Raw genomic sequence first — 17,818 nt, forward strand, 5'->3', positions numbered from 1 at the left:
AAAGAGGGGAAGGGGAGGGAATTTTTTACCAGAAGGAGAAATCCATTTTCATGCCATCGGGTTGAAGACTACCCAGACAGAATACAAGGTGTTGCCCCTCCATCCTGAGGGTGGTCTCATCGTGACACAAGAGGAGGCCAAGGACTGACATGTCAGATTGGGAATGGTAATCTAAATTAAGATGTTTGGCCACTGGGATGTTCCACTGTTGGTGGATCGAGTGGAGGTGCTCGGCAAAGGAATCCCCAAACTTATGACGGGCATCCCTACTGTAGAGAAGGTCACACCAGGAGCACTGAACACAATAGATGACCCCAGCAGATTTGGAAGTGATGTGTTACCTCATCTCGAAGGACTGAATGGAGGTGAGGGAGAAGCTGAATGGGCAGGTGTATGGGCAGGGTTAAGTACCGGGAGAGGGATTAGCAGGGAGGGATGAATGGACAAGGGAATTATGGAGGAAGCGATCCCTATGGAAAGCGGGGGAGGGGGGAGGTAAAGATGTGTTTGGTGTAGGATCCCTTTGGAGATGACAAAAGTAGCGGAGAATGATTTGTTGGATGCAGGGCCTCATGGGGTGGTAGGTAAGGAGAAGAGGAACTCCATCATTGTTAAATGGCAGGAAGATGAGATCAACATGGACACTTGGGAAATGGGGGAGATGCAGATGAGGACACCATCAATGGTGGAGGAAGGGAAACCATGTTTTTTGAAGGAAGAGGACATACCTGATATCTTGGAAAGGAAAACCTCATTATGGTTACAGATGCAACAGAGACAAAGGAACTGTGAAAGGGGAATAGCATGTTTGCAGAAGACAGGGTGGGACGAGGTATAGTCAATATTACCATGGGAATCAGTAGGTTTGTAAAAGATGTCAGACAACAGTTTGTCTTCAGAGTTGGAGACAGAGAGATTGAGAAAGAGGGAGATAGAGTAAGGGAAAAAGGTATCAAAAATGCGCCAAGTGAACTTAAGTTCAGGGTGAAGTTGAAGGCAAAGTTGATTAAGTTGATGAGCTCAGTGTGGGTGCAAAAAACAGCACCAAAACAGTCATCGATGTAGTGGAGGAAGAGTTGAGGTACATTACTGGAGAAGGCTTGAAACATGGACAAAAAGCCAGGTATAGCTGAGGCCCATGCACACACACATGGCTACCCCATGTGTCTGGAAAAAGCAGAAGGAACTGAGGAAAAAAATGTTGAGAGTGAAGACCTGTTCTGCTAGACGGAGGAAGGGGGTGGTGGAGGGGATCTGGTTGGTTCTTTTACTGAGAAAGAAGCGGAGAACTTTAAGGCTCTCTTGATAGGGGATAGAAGCATATAGGGACTGGACATCCATGGTGAAGATGAGGTGGTCAGGACCAGGGAATTGAAAGTTAATGAGGAGATGTAGAACTTGTGAAGTACTGTGGATGTAGATGGGAAGGGACTGAACCAAGGGGGAGAGAATGGAGTTGAAATATGAGGTCACAAGTTCAGTGGGGCTGGAGCAGGCAGAGATAATGGCCTACCAGGATAGTCAGATTTGTGAATCTTAGGTAGGAGGTAGAAACAAGCAGTGTGGGGTAAGGGAACTATGAGTTTGGTGACAATGGATGGGAATTCTCCAAAGTTGATGAGATCAGTGAAGGTGTTGGAGCCAGCTTTCTAATGATCTGCAGTGGAGTCCTCTTCAAGGGTAGATATTAGGAGGTGTCTGAGAGCTGCTGCCTGGCCTCAGCTAAGTAAAGGTCAATCTGCAACACTACAACAGCACCCGCTTTGTCCGCGGGTTTGATGGCATGGTTGGGATTGGGGCGGAAAGAGTGGAGAACAGTACGTTCAGATGGGGTAAGGCTTGAGTAGGAACGAGGAGCGCTGAATCCAGCCACGTAGGATGAAGTTCTAGTGAACTCAAGTGAGAGTAATTAGGTAACACCAATGGAAGCAATGCCCGAAACAGAAAGAACTGTCCGGTTTGTGATTACTAGGTGATATTGCACCAGTTGCACCTACACTTGACAGGATCACAAATCTGGATCTGTTCCACATATAGTCTCAGCTGAAATTAGTGGATGAGGACAGCCAGTAATATTACACAAAAATCTCCTTATTCTTACAGATATGAAATTGTCACTGAAAATCATAGAAGCTACAAAGTATAGAGCATTGTTTCCCCAATCATGATGTTGTAGTAATAGCTACAAGCACTGAAGAAGAAAATCTTTGAACATTTGAAGAAATGTTAACATGACTATTCAGGCATAAAAGCACCTCAAAAGAAGCCAATGTGCATTCACACATAAAGAAGTGATTGCAGGTAGATTTTATTTATTGCATTAAGTCAAAGAAAAGGTGAAAGTATTTGTGAAGGCAAATAAACCTGTCAGCAATGCAGATTTAAGTAATCTTTGAGTATGGTACTACAGTAAAAGGTGTAATTGCAAACAAATTTAGCTAACATAGCTTGAAAGAACCAAAACCCCAAGAGGAAAAGTGGTTCCGTCACTGCTAAGCAGAGAAGTTATAAAAGGTATTAAAGATTCAAAGCACATTCATTATCAAAATATGTATGCACTATACAACCCTGAGAATCGTCTTCCCACAGACTGCTGTGAAACAAAGAGAACAATGGAACCCGTTCAAAGATAAACATCAACCCTCCCCCTGTGCAAAACAAAGAGAAATCACGCAAACAGCAACAAAGAAAATGAGCACTAATCACAGAATATAAAATGCAAAATTGAAATAGTCCAGGCGTATTCTGTTCAGCTCAGTGTTTGTTATCTGCAGGGCACCCCAATTTAAAGTCACCCAAACTGGCAGCAGGGAAAGAAGCAAGCAGAGACCAGAAAAACATCATAGCGTGAACTACAAAGTCTGATCCAACAGAGGAAAAAGGCGCAGAAAGAGCAGTGAAAGTTCAAATTCCATCTAAAGAAAACAAAACTGACCAGCCCAAAATAGGAAATGGACTGTAAAAGCCTTTGTAGAAATGTAAAAGGAAAAGATTAGTAAAGGTTAAAGTGTGTCCCTTATAGACTGGCAGGAGAAATTATATAGCAGCATAAAAAAATGACAGAGAAATTGAAGAAATATTTTTTTGCATCACTTTCCTAAAGAGATAAATATCCTCTTAGAAATAGTGCAGACCTACAGGTAGACAACAGCTGAAAGTAATTTGCATTAATTAAAAACACAGCTTTGGAGAAATTCATGAAACTTGTCTGATAAATCTCCCACCGATTGTTTCAAAAAGATGGTCATGCATATAGTGGGTAGTCTAATACTTCCTGAAGCTTGGAAGCTTCAAATGAAACCCTAATATTTCAGGGAGGGAGAGAGAAATCATGGGAATACAGAGCAGAGAACCCGACAGTAGTAGTGGGTGATATACCAGAATCTTTTACTTAGAAGTGTTAACTTGGAAAATAATAAGAGGATGAGGTAGAGTTAGCTTGAATTTGTGGAAGGGAAATCACATTTGACTAATCTGTTATGGTTTTGAAGGTTGCAGTGAGCAGAATAAGTAAGTATAATCAAGAAGAGTGCATTTATACTTTCCAAAAGGCCTGTTACAGTTCCACACATTAGTAAACAAAATTAGAGTATCTGTGATTGGGCAGGTGTGAAATGTGCAGTAACGTTGTGTTATTCCTGCACGTAGAACAGTTTAGCACTGGAACAGGCCATTCGGCCCAGAATGTTGTACCAAACCAGCAAAAAGCAAATCAAAAACACCCAAACACTAATCCCTCCTACCTACACAATGTCCATATCCCTCATCTTCTTTACATACATGAGCCTATCCAAACATCTCTTAAAAGCCTCTAATGTACTTAAGCACAAAATACTCTGCAGATGCTGGGGTCAAAGCAACACGTACAACACACTGGAGGAACTCAGCAGGTCGGGCAGCATCCATGGAAATGAATATTCATTGTTTTGGGCCAAGGCCCTTCATCAGGACCAAAGAGGGAGGGCCCTATAGAGAAGGTGGGGTGAGGGTGGGAAGGAGAAGGCTGGTAGGTTCCAGGTGAAAAACCAGTAAGAGGAAAGATCAAGGGGTGGGAGAGGGGGAGCAAGGAGGGGATAGGTAGGAAAGGTGAAGAAGAAATATAAGGAGAAAGCACTATGGGTAGTAAAAGGAGGCAGAACCATGAGGGAGGTGATAGGCAGCTGGAGGAGGAGGCGGAGTGAAACTGGGATGGGGAAAGGGAGGGTGAGGGAATTACCGGAAGTTGGAGAATCCAATGTTCATACCAAGGGGCTGGAGACTACCCAGACGATATATGAGGTGTTGCTCCTCCACCCTGAGTTTGGCCTCATCATGGCAGTAGAGGAGGCCATGTGTGGGCATACCTGAATGGGAATGTGAAGCAGAGTTGAAGTGGGTGGCAGCCGGGAGATCCTGTCTGTTGTGGCGAATGGAGCGGAGGTGCTCGACGAAGCAGTCCCCCAATCTGCATTAAGTCTCACTGATGTACAGAAGCACCGGGACGATGTGTAGACGATGTACTGGGATCACCGGATGCAATAGATGACCCCAACAGATTCACAAGTGAAGTGTTGCCTCACCTGGAAGGACTGCTTGGGGCCCTGAATGGTGGTAAGAGAGGAGATGTAGGGACAGGTTTAGCATTTACGCTTGCAAGGATAAGTGCCAGGTGGGAGATTGATGGGGAGGGACGTGTGGACCAGGGAGTCTCAGGGAGAACAATCCCTGCAGAAAGCAGAGAGGGGTAGAGAGGGAAAGCTGTGCTTAGTGGTGGAAGTTGCGGAGGATAATGTGATGGATCTGGAGGCTGGTGGGGTGGTAGGTGAGAACAAGAGGAACTCTGTCTCTGTTGTGGTGATGGGAGGATGGGGTGAGGGCCGAAGTGCGGGAAATGGAGGAGATGCAGGTGAGGGCATCATTGATGAAGGCAGAAGGGAAACCATGATCCTTAAAGAAAGAGGACTTTTGAGATGTCCTGGAATGGAAAGCCTCATCCTGCGACTAGATGCAGCGGAGACGGAGGAACTGGGAATAGGGAATAGCACTTTTGCATTTGGCAGGGTGGGAAGAGGTATAGTCGAGGTTAGTTATGAGAGTCAGTGGGCTTATAGAAGATGTCAGTGGACAGCCTATCTCCAGAGATAGAGACCGAGAGATCGAGAAAGAGGAGAGAAGTGAACAAGATGGACAAAGTGAATTTGAGGGCTGGGTGGAAGTTAGAGGCAAAGTCAATGAAATTAACAAGCTCAGTGTGGGTGCAGGAAGCAGCACCAGTGTAGTCATCAATGATGTGAAGGAAAAGTTGGGGAGCAGTACCAGTATAGGTTTGGAGCTTAGAATGTTTCACATAATCCACCAAGAGGCAGGCATAGCTGGGGCCCATAGCTACACCCTTGGTCTGAAGAAAGTGGGAAAAGCCAGAAAAGAAGTTATTAAGTGTGACTACCAGTTCCACCAACCAGAGGAGGGTTGCCCCTACTACCAAACCAGACAGCACATTCCAAGCATCCACCACTCTCTGAGTAAAAAGCTTACCCCTCATATCCTACTTGAACCTACAACCCTTCTCACCTTCAATGCATTTCCTCTGGTATTAGATATTTCAAACTTGGGAAACGATTGCTCCCTGCCAACTTTCCCTGTGCCTCCCAAAACCTTATGAACCTCTATCATATTTGCCCTCTGCCGTCAGTGCTCCAGAGAAAACAATTCAATTTGTCCAGCTTCCAGGCAGCACCCTGGTGAACCTCTTCAACACCCTCTCCAAAGCCTCAACATCCTTCCTATAGCGGGGCGACCAGACTGTACATAATACTCCAGATGCGGTCGAACTGGAGTTTTATGAAGTTGCAACATAACCTCTTGACTTTTGAATTCAAAGCCTTGACTAATAAAAGCAAACATTCCACAAGCCTTAACCACCTTATCGAATTGTGTAGCTACATTCAAGGAGCTATGAACTTGGATCCCAAGATCTCCCTGCTCATCAACACCATAAAGAATCTTGCCCTTAACAGTGTTCTTCTCCTTGCATTTGTCCTACCAAGGTAAAACTCCATTTGCCATTTCTCTGCCTACATCTGCAACTGATCTATATTGTGCTGTATTCTTTGCCAGTCTTCCACATGATCCACAACTCCACCAATCTTGGTATCATCCACAAATTGACTAACCCACCCACCTACATTCTCATCCAGGTCATTTATATACATCACAAACAGCAGAGGTCCCAGCACAGATCCCTGAGGAACAGCACTAATTACAGACCTCCAGCTCGAATAAGTCCCTTCAACCGGCACCCTCTGTCTTCTATGCACAAGCCAATTCTGAATCCAAACAGCCAATTCACCGCAGACCCCATGTATCTTGATCTTCTGAGTTAGTCTCCCATGAGGGACTTTGACAAACACCTCACTAAAATCCATATAGACAACTACTGCTCGACCCTCATCGATCTCTCTTGTCATCTTGTCAAAAAAACTCTATCAAGCTGGTAAGACACGACCTGCCACACACAAAGCCATGCTGGCTCTCCCTAACTAGGCCGTGGGTTTCCAAATGCTCACATACCCTATCCCTAAGAATTTTCGCAGTAATTTCCCTACAACTGATGTAAGACTCACCAGTCTATTGCTCCCTGGATTTTCCCTTCTTCCTTTCTTAAATAGAGGTACGACATCAGCCACTCATCAGTCCTCTGGAATCTCACCTGTGGCTAGAGAGGACACAACGATACTGGTCAAGGGCCCAGCAATCTTGTTTCTTGCCTTCTTCAGTAACCAGGGGTAAAATCCCATCAGGCCCTGAGATTTATCCCCTTTGATACTCATTAGGAGGTTCAACACTTCCTCCTCCTTGACCTCTAAATGCCCTGACATATTTATACACGCAGCGCAGATCTCCTAGTCCTCCATACCCTTTACCTTGGTAAATACTGAAGCAAAGTGATCATTATGTACCTCACACACATTCTCCGCATCCAAGCAAATGTTCCCTTTTTATCCTGGACTGGTCCCACCCTCTCCCCAGTTATCAGAATCAGAATCATCTTTACTATCACCAGCATATGTCATGAAATTTGTTAACTTTGCAGCAGTAATACAATGCAATACATGATAAATATTGAAAAAAACTGAATTACATTCAGTATATATGTATGTATATTTAATAGCTACATTAAGATAAGAAGGGCAAATAACAGAACATAAAAAAAGTGGTGAGGTAATGTTCATGGGTTTAATGTCCATTTAGAATCATTTATTATCAAAGTGTATATACATCACCACATACAACCCAGAGATTTGTCTTTTTGTGGTTATTCACAGCAAATACAAGAACTGTAATCGAATCATTAAAAGACCATACCCAAAAGGACGGACAAATAACCAATGTGCATAATATGACAAATTCTGCAAATACAAAAGAACGAAAGAAATAATAATAACAAATAAACAAACAATAAATATTGAGAACATGAAATGAAGAATCCTTGAAAGTGAGTCCATAGATTGTGGGAAGATTTCAATGATGAGGTGAATGAGGTTGAGTGAAGTTCAAGTTTGTGGATTCCAATGTCATTTGATTAGATGCACGTTAAAGATTATTACAGAAAATAAAATACCAGTGTAGGAAGCAACATATTGGCATTCATGGAAGATTGGCTGGTCTACAAAAAAAGAAAGGGAATAGGCATGAATGGGTCTTGTTTTAGTTGGCAAGGTGTAGTGAATGATGAGTCAACGAGATGTGTGCTGCGCTCAGCTTTTTACAGTTTGAGGAAGGTTCAGAAGCTGTGGTTGCTAACTTTGCCAACAATACAACAATAGATAAGAAAGTGTGCTGTGAAAAGGCATTTAAATGACTACAAAGGCATATAGATGGGTTAAGAGAGTCTGCAAAGATCTGACTATACTGTGCCAAAATGTAAAATTATCTATTTTGACATTTAAAAAATTATTATCCAAAGCATATGAGTTTGAGTTAGACATTGTACAGAACAGAAATAGGCCCCTCAGCCACCATGTCCATGTCGCCACTTTTTGCCCATATGTTCGCTTGCGTTAGGACAACATCCTTTTCAGCCTTGGCTATGCAAGTACAAATGCCTCTTAAATTTAATGACTGCATCTGATTTTCCACCTCCTCTGGTTTCTGCCCTCTGTGTAAAATCTCAGATTCACAGAATCATGCTGCATGGAAACAGGCTATTCACCCCACCAGGCCCATGTCCCCCTACGGGCATCCATCCAGATGAATCCCATCTTCCATCATGCAGCCCATTCCCTCAGTGCCCAAGCACTTCAAGTGCTCAACTACATTCCTCCTAAATGTTGTTAGCAAATCTGATGCCATCTCTCTCTCTCTCCAGAAGAACTTTGCAAGGAACTGAAACTGATGCCCTCTTGTTTGGGATACCCCTGCTTTGTGAAAATGATTTCTACCCTTTCTGTGCCTCTAATTATCTTATATACCTCTAACAGGTTACCCTTCAACCTCTTTGGCTTCAGGGAAATTAAAAGAAAACCTGTCCAATCTCCCCCCAGAAACTAAAGCCATTCAAGCAGTACGGCATCCTAGTGAATCTGCTCAGAAACCACTCCAGCATAATCACATCCTTCCTTTAATGCAGCAACTGCACTTGGAGAACTGCACACAGTACTCCAAGTGTGGCCTAATCAGTGTTCTGGAAAGCTGCAACTTATCGTCACCACTCTTACCTTCTGTGCTCCAACCTATAAAGGCTAACATGCCTCATGAATTCATCACCACCGTATCAGTTCAGAGTAGCAGCATGGATAACTTCAATCACCACGACTCTTAGTCGATTCTACAACCTACAGACTCACTTTGAAGGACTCATTACAACCAATCTTCTCAGTATTATTCTTATTTGCGCAATTTTCCCTCTTATGTACATTGGTTGTTTGTCAGTCTTCCTTTGTTTGCATATAGTTTCTTTTCTAAATTCTGATGTATTGCCTTTTTCCTGTAAATACCTGTAAGAAAATGAACCTGAGGGTAGTATATAGTAAAATAAACATCTTTGATATTACGTTTACCTTGAACTTTCAACTGTCTATCAGTGTGGGCACTCTCATGGAGCTTTGGACTTGGACCTTTGTGTTTCCACATTCATCAACATTCTTTAGTGTCCTTCCATCTACTGCATGTCACAGCTCATATGGTGGGATTAACTTTCATCTGCCAAACATATCCTGCTGTTACCATCAGCAACATGGCCAATTTTCATGTTATTCACATGTTAGCTAATGATACGTCTAAGGTTCACCTTCAAGTCATTATTACATATTCAAACAAAAAGGGTCCCAGCATTGATCCCCGTGGTACACCACTGGCCACAGAGATTCAATCAGTAGGGCAGCTTTCCACCACCACCCTGTGCATCATATTACCAAGCCAACACTTTTCCGTTAAGCCAGCTAGTCTTATATGCCATGTATGAAGGTTTGTACGTAGTTCTAGTTGTTGCATTAAAGGAAAGGTGATTGCACTGGAGAAAGTGCAGAGGACGTTCATCACATTGTTGCCTCTGGACCAGCCTATCATGCAGGTTTTTGTTAAATGTCTTATTAAATCCACAGAGGGAACATCTTTCCTTCACCAATCTTCTTGGCTACCACCTCAAAAAACTCAGTCAATTTAGAGAAGCAGGAATACTCCATCACAAAGCAGGCTGACTATCCTTTATTAGATCCTGTCGTTGCAAATGTACACAAATCTTGTCCAACCACTGATACTGTATATGGCTTGCCAGCTAGAGATTTGGGTGTCCTTGTGCATAATTTACAAAAGTACAGCAAGTAACTCAATTTTATTGTTATTTGTTAAGGGAATTAAAAACAAAAAAAAAACACAATATTAGGCAGACCACATTCTGGATTACAGAGTATGGCATTAGTTTCCCAATTAAAGTAAGTCTTTTTAATGTGTTGGAAGCAATCCAGAGTAGATTTACTGAATTAATGATTGTTATGGGTAGAATACATAATGAGAAAAGGTTGAACAACTTAGCCTTGTACTCTCTGAAGTTCAGAAATGTAAAGGGTACCACTAAAGGCAAAAGATCCTGTGGGGTCTTGACAAGGCTAATTTGGAGGGAATGTTTCCTCTTGTGGGAGAATCTAGATCTTGAAATTACTGGTTGCCTATTTATAATAGAGGTGATATTGTCTTCTGTCAGATCCGGAGTCTTTGGAGTTCTCTTCCAGTGGATGCAGAGCCTTTGAAGACAGAGATAGATACAGAAGAGTCTTGATACGTGTGGGATTTGACTGGAAAGCATAGCTGAGCTGAGCTTGTCAGATCAATTTGACCTTATTGAATGGTGGAGCCTCAAGGGGCTGAAAGATCCACTCCAGCTTTTATGTGTGGGGTTTGAGGCATGAAGAGCAATTCAGACTGCACCTATTGTCACAACCACGGTTTTGGCAGCGCAGTAGATTTGGCAATTGCACTTGTATTTGCATGTGTCAGTTAATTATTATTTAATTGTGATAGTATTTAACTCCATACTTGTCATCACAGTGCTTGTTGAGACTTGGACAGAGCACAACACTTTGCTGCATGTTTGCTTTCAGCCTTCGAGGAGAAATTGGACTTTCAAGTCAGTTGACTCTGTCTAGCGGTATTCATTTAAGGTTTAGTTGTTCTTTTCAGCTGCAATGTACCCTTCATTTTCCATTTGTGAGTTTTAGTTAATGGCCCTATTTAGCTTAACGTTTATTGCTTTATTTTCCCTTTAACACTGTTCGCAGTAAGGTTTGTGAACTATCGACTTGCTTCAGTGTCTCTCACTCTGCACTTGGGCCATATCTAAACCTGGTAACAGCAAGTCTCGAACACACAAAAATGGGCCCAGTAGAGAGAGAATCATTGGTCAGGTAGGAGACAAGCTACAGGCAATGGAAGCTGTTCTCGGTGAGGTTACGGAGGCAATGAGGCAGATAACCCTGTGCCGACAAGCCCAGTCTCACTTGGAGGAACGGGTATCGTCCCGAGCCACAGCTGTTCAACAGCTCACCACAGACAATCGGACTAGGGTGTCTGCGATTTCCACACTCACGGCTGCCATCCTTGAACTTACTGTGAACAGCCAGCATAAGCTGAGGGCCATTAACGTTCTCGCTAACGCCTCAGTCCCACCCCCAGTATCTCGCTTGTCCTCATTTTATGCTGCCCTGACAATCTCTGCTACTAATGTTCCGCTCCCACACCCGGACCGGAGCTGACTCCCACGACCATTCAGGAACCTAGTATTCCACCACCAGACAGATATTCTGGTGATCCCAATGGTTTCAGGAATTTTATTACCCAATGCGAGCTGACATACCAAGCCTAGCCTGGTCATCCTGGTGCAGATGCGCGAAAATTAGCGTACGTGGTCAATCTTCTTGATGGTCCTCCACTCAGCCTGTTCCACACTTTGCGGGAGCAAGGGCTGTGACCCCACAGCACAATCATTTCAACATTTTCTGGCAGAGTTAAGGAGGGTTTTTGGTCTTCCAGTATGGGGTCAGGAGACTGCCCACCGACTCTTGGACCTGCGCCAAGGCAGAGGAACGGTGAGAGCCTATGCAGTGAAATTCCATACCCTTGCAGTGGAGACAGGATAGATTGAGAAATCTCTCATCACTGCCTTCCAGTGTGGACTGAACGCAGGGTTTAGGCATGAGATCGCCGTGCGGGACGAACAGGATAGTGTGGATGTTCTGATTAATCAGGCTATTCAAGTTGACGAACAGGAAACTGAATGACGCAGAGAAAAAAAATTTCAAAGCTCCTACAGACTTTTCACTGTCTTTCCTCGCCCTCTGCCCATCACCTCATCACAATCTTTCCTCGCGCTCTCCCCCACCCTCACCTGATCACTGTCTTTCCTCACCCTCTCACCCTCCCTCACCTGATCACTGTCTTTCCTCGCCCTCTCCCCCTCCCTCACCTGATCTCTGTCCTCGCTCTCTCTCCCTCCCTCACCTGATCACTGTCTTTCCTCGGCCTCGGCCCCTCCCTCACCTGATCACTGTCTTTCCTCGCTCTCTCTCCTCCTCCCTCACCTGATCACTGACTTTCCTCGCCCTCTCCCCCTCCCTCACCGGATCACTGTCTTTCCTCGCCCTCTCCCCCTCCCTCACCTGATCACTGTATTTCCTCGCTCTCTCCCCCTCCCTCACCTGATCACTGTCTTTCCTCGCCCTCTCCCCTTCCCTCACCTGATCGTTGACTTTCCTCGCCCTCTCCCCCTCCCTCACCGGATCACTGTCTTTCCTCGCCCTCTCCCCCTCCCTCACCTGATCACTGTCTTCCCTCGCCCTCTCCCCCTCCCTCACCTGATCACTGTCTTTCCTCGCTCTCTCCCTCTCCCTCACCTGATCACTGTCTTTCCTCGCCCTCTCCCCCTCCCTCACCTGATCACTGTCTTTCCTCGCTCTCTCACCCTCCCTCACCTGATCACTGTCTTTCCTCGCACCCTCCCCCTCCCTCACCTGATCACTGTCTTTCCTCGCTCTCTCACCCTCCCTCACCTGATCACTGTCTTTCCTCGCCCTCTGCCACTCACTCACCTGATCACTGTCCTCGCCCTCTCCCCCTCCCTCACCTGATCACTGTCCTCGCTCCCCCCCACTCCCTCACCTGATCACTGTCTTTCCTCGCCCTCTCCCTCTCCCTCACCTGATCACTGTCTTTCCTCGCCCTCTCCCCCTCCCTCACCTGATCACTGTCTTCACTCGCCCTGTCCGCCTCCCTCACCGGATCACTGTCTTCCCTCGCCCTCTCCCCCTCCCTCACCTGATCACTGTCTTTCCTCGCTCTCTCCCCCTCCCTCACCTGATCACTGTCTTTCCTCGCCCTCTCCCCCTCCCTCACCTGATCACTGTCTTTCCTCGCCCTCTCCCTCTCCCTCACCTGATCACTGTCTTTCCTCGCTCTCTCTCCCCCTCCCTCACCTGATCACTGACTTCACTCGCCCTCTCCCCCTCCCTCACCTGATCACTGTCTTCCCTCACCCTCTCCCCCTCCCTCACCTGATCACTGTCTTTCCTCGCTCCCTCCCCCTCCCTCACCTGATCACTGACTTTCCACGCTCCCTCCCCCTCCCTCACCTGATCACTCTTTTTCCTCGCCCTGTCCCACTCCCTCACCTGATCACTGTCTTTCCTCGCCCTCTACCCCTCCATCACCTGACCACTGTCTTTCCTCACCCTCTACCCCTCCCTCACCTGATCACAGTCTTTCCTCGCCCTCTCCCCCTCCCTGACCTGATCAGTGTCTTTCCTCGCACCCTCCCCCTCCCTCACCTGATCTCTGCCTTTCCTCGCTCTCTCTCCTCCTCCCTCACCTGATCACTGTCTTTCCTCGCTCTCTCTCCTCCTCCCTCACCTGATCACTGTCTTTCCTCGCTCTCTCTCCCCCTCCCTCACCTGATCACTGTCTTTCCTCGCTCTCACTCCCCCTCGCTCACCTGATCACTGTCTTTCCTCGTCCTCTCCACCTCCCTCACCTGATCACTGTCTTTCCTCGCCGTCTCCCCCTCCCTCACCTGATCACTGTCTTTCCTCGCTCTCTCTCCTCCTCCCTCACCTGATCACTGTCTTTCCTCGCTCTCTCTCCCCCTCCCTCACCTGATCACTGCCTTTCCTCGCTCTCTCTCCTCCTCCCTCACCTGATCACTGCCTTTCCTCGCTCTCTCTCCCCCTCCCTCACCTGATCACTGTCTTTCCTCGCTCTCACTCCCCCTCCCTCACCTGATCACTGTCTTTCCTCGTCCTCTCCCCCTCCCTCACCTGATCACAGTCTTTCCTCGCCGTCTCCCCCTCCCTCACCTGATCACTGTCTTTCCTCGCTCTCTGTCCCTCCCTCACCTGATCACTGTCTTCCTCGCTCTCTCCCCCTCCCTCACCTGATCACTATCTTTCCTCGCTCCCTCCCACCCCCTCACCTGATCAGTCTTTCCTCGCCCTCTCCCCCTCCCTCACCTGATCACTGTCTTCCTCGCTCTCTCTCCCCGACCCTCACCTGATCACTCTTTCCTGGCTCCCTCCCCCTCCCTCACCTGATCACTGTCCTCCCTCCCTCCCTCTCCACCTCCCTCACCTGATCACTGTCTTCCTCGCTCTCTCCCCCTCCCTCACCTGATCACTATCTTTCCTCGCTCCCTCCCCCTCCCTCACCTGATCACTGTCCTCGCTCCCTCTCTCCCCCACTCCCTCACCTGATCACTGTCTTTCCTCGCTCCCTCCCCCTCCCTCACCTGATCACTGTCTTTCCTCGTTCCCTCCCCCTCCCTCACCTGATCACTGTCTATCCTCACCCTCTCCCCCTCCCTCACCTGATCACTGTCTTTCCTTGCCTTCTCCCCCCTCCCTCACCTGATCACTGTCTTTCCTCGCTCTCTCTCCTCCTCCCTCACCTGATCACTGTCTTTCCTCACTCTCTCTCCCCTTCCCTCACCTGATCACTGTCTTTCCTCGCCCTCTCCCCCTCCCTCACCTGATCACTGTATTTCCTCGCTCCATCCCCCTCCCTCACCTGATCACTGTCTTTCCTCGCCCTCTCCCCCTCCCTCACCTGATCACTGTCTTCCTCGCTCTCTCCCCCTCCCTCACCTGATCACTATCTTTCCTCGCTCCCTCCCACCCCCTCACCTGATCAGTCTTTCCTCGCCCTCTCCCCCTCCCTCACCTGAACACTGTCTTCCTCGCTCTCTCTCCCCCTCCCTCACCTGATCACTCTATCCTGGCTCCCTCCCCCTCCCTCACCTGATCACATTCCTCGCTCCCTCCCTCTCCCCCTCCCTCACCTGATCACTGTCTTTCCTCCCCCTCTCACCCTCCCTCACCTGATCACTCTTTCCTCGCTCCCTCACCCTCCCTCACCTGATCACTGTCCTCGCTCCCTCCCTCTCCCCGTCCCTCACCTGATCACTGTCTTTCCTCACCCTCTCCCTCTCCCTCACCTGATCAGTTTTTCCTCGCTCTCTCCAACTCCCTCACCTGATCAGTCTTTCCTCGCTCTCTCCCCCTCCCTCACCTGATCACAGTCTTTCCTCGCCCTCTCCCCCTCCCTCACCTGATCACTGTCTTTCCTCGCACCCTCCCCCTCCCTCACCTGATCTCTGTCTTTCTTCACCCTCTCCCTCTCCCTCACCTGATCAGTCTTTCCTCGCTCTCTCCCCCTCCCTCACCTGATCACTGTCTTTCCTCGCCCTCTCCCCCTCCCTCACCTGATCACTGTCTTTCCTCGCACCCTATCCCTCCCTCACCTGATCACTGTCTTTCCTCGCCCTCTCCCCCTCCCTCACCTGATCACTCTTTCCTCGCTCTCCCACCCCCTCACCTGATCACTGTCTTTCCTATCTCTCTCCCCCTCCCTCACCTGATCACTGTCTTTCCTCGCCCTCTACCCCACCCTCACCTGATCACTGTCTTTCCTCGCCCTCTCCCCCTCCCTCACCTGATCTCTGTCTTTCCTCGCTCCCTCCCCCTCCCTCACCTGATCACTGTCTTTCCTCGCCCTCTCCCCCTCCCTCACCTGATCTCTGTCTTTCCTCGCTCCCTCCCCCTCCCTCACCTAATCACTGTCTTTCCACACCCTCTCCCTCTCCCTCACCTGATCAGTCTTGCCTCGCTCTCTCCCCCTCCCTCACCTGATCACTGTCTTTCCTCGCCCTCTCCCCCTCCCTCACCTGATCACTGTCTTTCATTGCTCCCTCCCCCTCCCTCACGTGGTCACTGTCTTTCCTCGTTCCCTCCCCCTCCCTCACCTGATCACTGTCTTTCCTCGCCATCTCCCCCTCCCTCACCTGATCACTGTCTTTCCTCGTTCCCTCCCCCTCCCTCACCTGATCACTGTCTTTCCTCGCCATCTCCCCCTCCCTCACCTGATCACTGTCTTTCCCTGCTCTCTCCCCCTCCCTCACCTGATCACTGTCTTCCTCGCTCTCTCTCCCCCTCCCTCACCTGATCACTGTCTTTCCTTGCCCTCTCCCCCTCCCTCACCTGATCACTGTCCTCGCTCCCTACAACTCCCTCACCTGATCACTGTCTCTCCTCGCCCTCTCCCCCTCCCTCACCTGATCACTGTCTTTCCTTGCCCTCTCCCCCTCCCTCATCTGATGACTCTCTTTCCTCGCTCCCATCCCCTCCCTCACCTGATCACTGTCTTTCCTCGCTCCCTCCCCCTCCCTCACCTGATCACTGACTTTCCACGCTCCCTCCCCCTCCCTCACCTGATCACTCTTTTTCCTCGCCCTGTCCCACTCCCTCACCTGATCACTGTCTTTCCTCGCCCTCTACCCCTCCATCACCTGACCACTGTCTTTCCTCACCCTCTACCCCTCCCTCACCTGATCACAGTCTTTCCTCGCCCTCTCCCCCTCCCTCACCTGATCAGTGTCTTTCCTCGCACCCTCCCCCTCCCTCACCTGATCTCTGCCTTTCCTCGCTCTCTCTCCTCCTCCCTCACCTGATCACTGTCTTTCCTCGCTCTCTCTCCTCCTCCCTCACCTGATCACTGTCTTTCCTCGCTCTCTCTCCCCCTCCCTCACCTGATCACTGTCTTTCCTCGCTCTCACTCCCCCTCCCTCACCTGATCACTGTCTTTCCTCGTCCTCTCCACCTCCCTCACCTGATCACTGTCTTTCCTCGCCGTCTCCCCCTCCCTCACCTGATCACTGTCTTTCCTCGCTCTCTCTCCTCCTCCCTCACCTGATCACTGTCTTTCCTCGCTCTCTCTCCCCCTCCCTCACCTGATCACTGCCTTTCCTCGCTCTCTCTCCTCCTCCCTCAACTGATCACTGCCTTTCCTCGCTCTCTCTCCCCCTCCCTCACCTGATCACTGTCTTTCCTCGCTCTCACTCCCCCTCCCTCACCTGATCACTGTCTTTCCTCGTCCTCTCCCCCTCCCTCACCTGATCACTGTCTTTCCTCGCCGTCTCCCCATCCCTCACCTGATCACTGTCTTTCCTCGCTCTCTGTCCCTCCCTCACCTGATCACTGTCTTCCTCGCTCTCTCCCCCTCCCTCACCTGATCACTATCTTTCCTCGCTCCCTCCCACCCCCTCACCTGATCAGTCTTTCCTCGCCCTCTCCCCCTCCCTCACCTGATCACTGTCTTCCTCGCTCTCTCTCCCCCACCCTCACCTGATCACTCTTTCCTGGCTCCCTCCCCCTCCCTCACCTGATCACTGTCCTCCCTCCCTCCCTCTCCACCTCCCTCACCTGATCACTGTCTTCCTCGCTCTCACACCCCCTCCCTCACCTGATCAGTCTTTCCTCGCCCTCTCCACCTCCCTCACCTGATCACTGTCTTCCTCGCTCTCTCCCCCTCCCTCACCTGATCACTATCTTTCCTCGCTCCCTCCCCCTCCCTCACCTGATCACTGTCCTCGCTCCCTCACCCACTCCCTCACCTGATCACTGTCTTTCCTCGCTCCCTCCCCCTCCCTCACCTGATCACTGTCCTCGCTCTCTCACCCACTCCCTCACCTGATCACTGTCTTTCCTCGCTCCCTCCCCCTCCCTCACCTGATAACTGTCTTTCCTCGTTCCCTCCCCCTCCCTCACCTGATCACTGTCTTTCCTCGCTACCTCCCTCTCCCTCACCTGATCACTGTCTTTCCTCGCCCTCTCCCCCTCCCTCACCTGATCACTGTCTTTCCTCACTCTCTCTCCCCTTCCCTCACCTGATCACTGTATTTCCTCGCTCCATCCCCCTCCCTCACCTGATCACTGTCTTTCCTCGCCCTCTCCCCCTCCCTCACCTGATCACTGTCTTCCTCGCTCTCTCCCCCTCCCTCACCTGATTACTATCTTTCCTCGCT

This window comes from Hypanus sabinus, chromosome 16 (genome assembly GCF_030144855.1).
Source record: "Hypanus sabinus isolate sHypSab1 chromosome 16, sHypSab1.hap1, whole genome shotgun sequence".
NCBI classification, from domain to species: Eukaryota; Metazoa; Chordata; class Chondrichthyes; order Myliobatiformes; family Dasyatidae; genus Hypanus; species Hypanus sabinus.